This window comes from Castanea sativa, chromosome 10 (assembly GCF_040712315.1).
Source record: "Castanea sativa cultivar Marrone di Chiusa Pesio chromosome 10, ASM4071231v1".
In the NCBI taxonomy this organism is placed as follows: Eukaryota; Viridiplantae; Streptophyta; class Magnoliopsida; order Fagales; family Fagaceae; genus Castanea; species Castanea sativa.
Genome location: NC_134022.1, coordinates 34629169 through 34637627, shown reverse-complemented (window position 1 = coordinate 34637627; position 8459 = coordinate 34629169).

Here is an 8459-nt window from a genome sequence, read left to right as displayed (position 1 = left end):
AATAATTAAGAGACAATAAAAACCAGGCTTTAAGAAATAAAAGAAAACATTGAAACTCATTTCCCCCCTCCTCTAATGGTTGAACGACCTTTCTCCTCTTTGTTTTCTAATAGCCCAAATAAACCTCTCTCTCTCTCTCTCTCTCTCAAAATAATAGGCATGAAACCTAAAACGTAACTTGTTCAAATATATCTCGAGTCGACTCAATTGTAGCAAGTGCAACTCATTGTCATAATCAACTCTTGGCAACAGCATGGGTGTGTTCTAAACAATTGGTCTTTATTATAAGTCCCATATTGGTTACGAGTGTTCTCCTTCTTGTGTTTACAAACTATTGTGGACATCTTTTAACATCTTAAGAGATGAGCCTATTATAGACATGGGTCTTATCTATGTCACATACACGCCCCACCCCCACCCACTCTCATCAAAAGCTTGTGGACATGGACAAGTTTTACATTGGACCTTTAATTTTTTTTTTTTTTTGGGTTTTTATAGCCAGTTATAACTATTTTGGTTGAATCCATTGTAGCTTAGCTTTCATTGTAAGCTAATATATTATTTTATTATTATTATGACCAAGTTAGTGGCTCATTTAATGTACAATCACAACACTTAAACTTGTTACGGATGTATCAATCATAACATTAAAGCGTTGTTCCTTTATTAACTTGAAAGTGTTATTGCTCTCCCATATATTTTTATCTGGATTTATTGGCACTATTGCTTGATTGATTAGGGGAAAGACACAACATTTTTTTTAGGAATAGAAGAAAGACACTATTACAAGGTTATTCTTAAACTTTTGTTAGGAATATGAAATAATTGTTGTAATCCCTAACTAGTTAGTTAGTTAGTTGATATTAGAATGAGTTAATTAGGATTTGAGCACATGAAGCTCATTTAACACATGGTTTAATTCATAGTGCACATGTTGAATTAACTAGCCAATTATCTTGAGCCATGTGGGCTAATGACATTAGAGCTAGTCTCCTATAAATACCTAATTGTAATTCAACATTAGATATCATTGAAGAATAAATCAATTTCTTAGTGCATTTATGCATCTCTCTCTCTCTCTCTCTCAATATTTCTCTATAGAGGGTGACTACCTCGAATTAAATCAAATTCTCTACAATTCTCGTCAATTCCTTTACAATTCATATTCATCCTCATTAGGAACTTCTAGATTTCTAACATTTGGTATCTGAGCTGTCAATCTTGACACGGGTGAATATGACCGACAAGAAATCTTGAAGGACTTACAACAAATAGTGAATGAAGTTTCAGAGAAGATCAAGGCTTTGGTTGAATTTAAAAAGGCCATGAAATAAGAGCTCTCAAGATTGCAAGAAGATCTTGAGAACAAGACGGAAGAAGAGTTACAATCTCTTGATTCAATGGAACTTAAATAACAAATCAAATTTCAAGAATCTACTGCTATTTTTGCAAGCTGGGACGTTGATTTTTGTATAAAAGTGGATGATGATGTTCATTTGCGCACTGCCCATGAAGGCCAAGTGCAATCACGCTCATCCTTTATTGCTCCATTGCAGCCTCCACTTAGTCTATCCAAGCATGAGACTATAATTGCATGTCTAGTTCAGGCCCAAAGAATACCGGGCAGGCAATCGAGCCTCATTGTGCAAAGCTTGGGTGTGGAACATCAAAAGAAGGTCTCTAAATTCTACAACGAACTTCTCATTTCCTTAGCTTCATGCAAAGGAGTTGAAGTTGATCTTGGTTACGATTGTTTTGATGGCCAAATTTATCTCATGCGTGGCTATTTTGGACACGTTTATAGTGGCCAAGTTTCTATCATACGTGGGTACCATCAAGCTTCTTTAAGGTTACTTCTTGGAGGTAAGCCCAATTTGCTGTTCCAAGAAGGTTCTTTGGTTACATTCATGGAAGCTGACACATATGATTTTCCTTCCCAAGACTTCATAATAGTAGCAGGAGTCCTAATTACTCAAGAATGTTTTCTTGGAGGCAGTAGTGCAATAAATATTATTAATGTGATCTCCTATTATCTACACATAAACGATTTCAAGATTATTGGAGACGTGCTCCAATTCGGTTCCCATATTTTGCTAATATTGTCAAATGATGAATCTAGTGAGTTGGATCCAAAGATAAGTGGGAGCCACATTGGTATGATTGAGAAAATACGTCTTCTAGAGCCTGGTATCAGTGCAGTGGAGTTGCTACCTGTCTTTAAAATTGATGCCTTGGAGTTACATTGGCGGCCAGATCTTAGAGATTACATGGAGAGTTATTCGACAATATATTTCTTTACTCCTGTTGGTCTTTGTACTATTGAAGTTGCCAACCCTTATATTCATAGCATAGATTCTTGCGTGCTGGATGTAAATAACAATCCTTTAAGCTCCATGGTGCATGAGTTTGATTGTCCAAAAACTCAAGAGACAAGGTTCCACTGGAAGTGTCCCTTTGATGATCCGGTTAAGAATAAGACTGTTATGCTCAATTTATGGGCTTTGATTAAATATTTTGTAGTAGGTGTGTTCAAAGCTGAGAATACCTTAGAGTATTGGTTTAGTGGCCAATTCCCCCTCATGAAGATGTCAACTACAACAACGCCTTATGGGCAAGGTGTTTTCAAGGGGAGAGAAATGTTAGGAATATGAAATAATTGTTGTAATCCTTAGCTAGTTGGTTAGTTAGTGTTGGGAGCATTTTTTGTCGTCCATATGATGTTAGGGGAGTCATGACCAAGACTCGACTTTAGGCTTGGAACATGGCCTAAAGGCTATCGGTGAAGTGCGAAAGACCCATTTTGCTCAAAGTCTAGGTTGCATCCAACAAAGATTACAATGAGACCCGAAAAATACCTCCTGCAAAGATAAGCTAGCATAAATGATGACCCACCACAACAAGTGCTTAGATAATAGTCTAACGGTAAGCAAGAGAAATGTCCAACGGTAGATGTTTGGAAAATCAATAAATGTATTTGCATAGTAAAAATTATGCATTTCCTCTATAGTTGGGTAATATAAAAGTGGGCCCATTATAACAAGTACACAAGAGGAAAAATAGTCCAGCAGTGAACATTACAAACCTCCAACGGTAGACATTCAACAGGTTAATAAGGGAGTTTACATGGTAAAAATCATATGTTTTTCTTATTATTATTAAGTCAACATAAGGGAAAACTTCCATAGTATCAAAGACATTATAACTTTCATCATAATAATAATAAACAAGGATTAAAGGCTTCAAAATTACAAATAAAAGAGAAAAAATAAGATGAAATGAAGGGAGAGAGAGATTTTAGCTTAGTACAGTATATATTAAACTAAGATTTTTGGGGAATATATATATATAGATGTGTGTGTGTGTGTGTGTGTGTGTAGGGCATGAATGGGGTAGTGTAAGCTATTTTGAGCGAGTGGGCATTTAAGCTTGTGGTGGTGTGATGGAGTTAATACTGAAACTAAGTCTTTAATGGATAAATGGTTTTTCATGACTAATTAGGAAGCATTTATGGGTTGTGAATATGCAGAAAAAGAAAGGGAATGTCCGAAGCTAAGTGAGTGTGGGCTAAGGGGAATGATTTATGAGCTTGTGGAAAGCTAAACCACAAGCAAAGTGATAAGAAAATCAGAAATTTCAAAGGGGTTGGTATGTCTTGTGGGCTGGCATGCTTAGGCTTTTATAAGGGAGTTTAAGGGAGCATTAATTAGCAAAAGTCCAAAACGTATGACTGATTCAGGGGCAGAATAGCTGATATAATTATCCTAGGATTTGACCTAAAATGGGAGATTTGCTTTTGGGGCTATTTTGCTCTTTTGGGCAATGTCACACATAGGTAAAAATCAGCATAATCTTGCATAAAATGCTAAGAATTCTGAGATTGTGTTCATCCAATGGAATTAAGGCACGTATCAAGGAGGAATCCTAGTGCTGCAACTGAGATTTGGACCCTAGGAAGTAGGATTCAACACCCCAAGCTAGGTGTCAAAATTTAAGTCCACTTTAGAGAGTTCTGCTGAAGATCTCTTTATACCCTCCAAACCATATGTTTCCAAATTTTCCCCTTTAAGATTCATAGGCTTGGTTCATGAACCAATTACATACATTTTTAGTAATAAATAAACTATTTGGTTGAGAATTTCATAAGCTTTGAAGTTTTGGTTATGACTTCCTTGAGTTGTGATCAAAACTTGGGGAAGAAGGGTATTTATTACCCATTAGCATTTAGGTGTCAGCCTCTGGTATTGTTCACGTCAGAGTTGGTAGTGGGATAGGTGGACAGCTCCTAATTTGGTTTGGGAGCCTGGTTGCTTCTTGAGGTGACCTCCAACGGAAGGTAGAACTAAATGGAGATCTCCAGCGGGGTCAATTTGCACACATGAGCTGTTTTGGCTGAGATTTCATGTTGGGCTTGACCATCAAGGCTGAGTATTTTGGTAGGCCTCTGACTTGGTGATTCTCTCCACTTGGGCTTATCCTTTTACTTTCTCATTGTGAACCCTACAAAATGAACAAAGATACCATATACTGCCATGGATTTTTATTCCACATAAGCTTTAGTTGTTGTTGATGTTGTTTTTTTTTTTTTTGAGAAATCATAGGCTTTAGTTGTTAGTAGAAATAAAATGAATCCATGAGCTTTAATAAATATTTATGATAGGTTTTGGGTATTAATTTCCATGGGCTTTAAATAACAACTTGTATAGTTTCTCATAATTTTTGCTATTGATTATTTTTGTAAAAGATATTTTCTTTTGAGTTTTTAAATAATGACCTCCAATATTTATTGAGAATAATATTTACCATGGGTTTTAAATAGAGGCAATATTCATGAGTTTCAAATAAAATATGGTAACAACCACTATAGTGGAATAATATAATATTCTCATGAGTTTTTTTTATAGATAATCACAATATGCTTGTAAGGTGAATAATTATCATGAGTTTTGGAAATAGATAATAAAAATGTTGTGATGTAAGATAAATAGTGACCATGGGTTCTTATATATATTCCATGGGTTTATATTATGGTTGAAATAAATAATCATAACTTTCCATGGATTTTTATATTAGTAACACAAATTCATAATTCTCTATGGGCTTGATATATGTTTGCTATGGGTTTTGAAAAAAATGAATAGAGTTATGTAACATAAATAGTTACCATGCGTTTATAATAAGGTATGAAATAAATTAATATTATGAGTTTAAGATAAATCATAACTTTCCATGGGTTTTTATATTAGTAACACAAATTCATAATTCTCCATGGGTTTGATATATGTTTGTCATGGATTTTGGAAAAATGAATAGTGTCACATAGCATTAATGGTTACCATGGGTTTTATAAGATAGATTTCATTGGCTTTTAGTATTATTGTAATAGGTTTAAGAACTTACAACATTGTTAATCATTGGACTTTAAGTGAAATACTTATAATATAGTATTTTGCCAAGTATTGATAATTTTGGACTTTTTACTAGCTTAAACTTTTAATAATGCCAACGTAAATTGATATTTTGATATTGTCAATGAAAATTGGGCTTTTGAGATATTGTCAAACATAAGTATTCTTGGACTTTAAAAAGAATTAGATATGTGCATTGGGCTCCTGGGGCCGGTTTTGGGCTTAGCTAAATAATGATAATAAAATTGGATAAAATATGAGTATTTTGGGTTGTTTTGTGATAGTTTATATTATGACCCAATTTAGATAATAGAAATGAAATATTTGTGGTTGCGAAAAATATTTGTGAAAGCCCAATAATTTATTAGTGGTATTTGAAAATAAATAGATGGTACTTAAATAAAATTAGGTGTAAAAAAAAAAGTACCCTAACAGTTAGTTAGTCAGTCAGTCAGTCAGTCAGTCAGTCAGTTAGTTAGTTAGTTAAGATTATAATAAGTTAGTTAGGATTTGAGCACATGTAGCTTATTTAACATATGACTTAATTCATAGAGCATATGTTGAATTAACTAGCCAATTATCTTGAGCCATGCGAGCCAATGACATTAGAGCTTGTCTCTTATAAATACATGATTGTAATTCAACATTAGATATCATTGAAGAATAAACTAATTTCTTAGTGCATTTGTGCATCTCTCTCTCTCTCTCTCTCTCTCTCTCTCTCTCTCTATCTTAATCTCTCTCTCAATATTTCTCTATAGAGGGTGACTACCTCGAATTAAGTTAGATTCTCTACAATTCCCATCAATTCCTTTATAATTCATACCCATCCTCATTAGGAGCCTCTGGTTTCTAACAACTTTTGTGTGAGAAAGTGCGTATAACATAAAGGTTGATCTTATAGTTTGATCACAGGGTTTTTTTTTTTACACAATAATCAATTTGCATCAAGTTTTACACTGAGTGGCACAAATTAACTTTGAAGGACAACCCATTCACATGATTTTTATATCACAGTGAGATCATTATGAAACTCATATTAGCTTTTTTGTTACTTTTGTTGATCATATGGATTGCAATTGGATTATTCATGAGTTTTTCCATTCACTAAAATATTTCCAACAACCCTGACTTGGGTCCCTTCAACTTTAAAACCATGATCTTGCATCTTATATCCTTCAATGAACATCATTCCCAAGTTGAATTGCTCTGAAGTCTCTACATGCGGAACGATCAAGACTCACTTATCTAAAACTCACTCACATCCTCTAGTTATTGTCACACCCTAAGACTAATGCAATACTTAATTTCGCTAGTTGAGTTATGACAAGAAGATTGCCACTTAGAAAAACATTAATGGAATCATGGCTGAGATATGTGGATTGGTAGCGTGTAGATTATTCAAGTTCAATGATAGCTTGGACATTGTGGTGGGGGCTGAGGTATATGCGTCATTTAAGTTTGATGATGGCTTAACCATCACACACACACACACACATATTTTGAGAAACTTGACATTCTTATATGAAATGCATGTGTAATGGATTTATTTTATTTTATTTTATTTGTGGTTTTTGTTTAGAAATGTGCTACTGGGTTTTGTGTTTGGTGGAAGTAGGGCTGTCCATGGGTTGGGTCGGATGGGGTTTGGATCTGACCCGCACCTAAACCGATAAAATTGGGTGACCGGAAAACAGACCCGCGGCCGATTGAATATTCGGGTTGAAACCGGTGGCACAAGTCATCGGTTGAGTGGGTCGGATCCATTTGGTGACTTCGGGTCTCAAGCACAACAATAGACATCAAAACTCAAACAACAAACAAATCCAAATCCAAACCAAAAACCCCAAATCTATGAGACAAATGAAAAAGAGACATCAAACCCAAACAACAAACAAATCCAAAACCAAACAAAAAAACCCAGATCTATGAGACAAACGAAAAAGAGACATCAAAACCTAAAGAACAAAGAAATCAAAATCCAAACAAAACCCCCAAATCTATAAGACTAAAACTAAAATGAAAAAGTCAGAAGAACACACTGGCGCCATCGCCATCGCCGCCGCCACCACCACCACCACATCCAGAACAAGGTCATTACAATTTAAAAAAAAAAAAAAATTACTAACCCACCATCAAATTGCTCAGATTAGAGAGCTTCAATTAGATCAAAGGAGGCAGCTTGTGGAGATTGAAGCTCAACCAAGGACAGCGAGAGCAACAACAAGTCTGAGTCAGCAGTGGCGTCAGAAAGGAGGCTAGGGTTAGGGTTAGGGGTGGCAATAGGGCCTAACTTGGCAGCGGCTAGGGTTAGGGATTTTTGAGAGAGATCAAAGAAAGTGCGGTTAGGGTTAGGGATGTTTGAGAGAGATCAGAGAGTGTGAGATATTAGAGAACGTGAGAGGGAAATTTTTTTGTGAAATTGAATGTAGAATGGAGAAAGTAAAAACCGTGTTTTTTTCATTTTAAGAAATCTAGGCGGTCGGGTCGGTTTATGCGGGTTAGATGTCAACAGACCAACATCCGACCCGAAAAACCGAATTTTGAAATTAATAGACCCACATCCGACCCCTTTTTGCATTCGGATTCACCCATGGTCATTCAGGTCGGATCGAGTTGGATGAGTGGGTCGGGCCTGACGGGTTGATGGACAACCCTAGGTGGAAGAGAAGAGATTATGTTTGATTAAGTTTTGGGGCTTCCCCTCCCCCCTCCTCTTTTCTTATCTAGGTGACATGGCAAGACAATTAGACAAGAATGGGCGACATTGTCACATGAATTGGTACTTAACAATGAAGTAACAAATATGTACAAAATGACTATTTAAAAAACAAAATAAAAATTGATGAACTAAAATGAAAACTTTAAAACCAAAGGGATCAAAATAATAACAACAACGGAATACGTTGCAACAGAAACATGAGGTCAAAATGTTTTTTCTCCTCGCTAGCATAGGAGCCTTCTCTCTCGCCTGGGGCGAGTTTTACTTTTCTTTTTCTTCCCACTACTGTGAGGATCGTTGGCAGTAGGGCCGTTGTCAGTAGAGCCCACCAC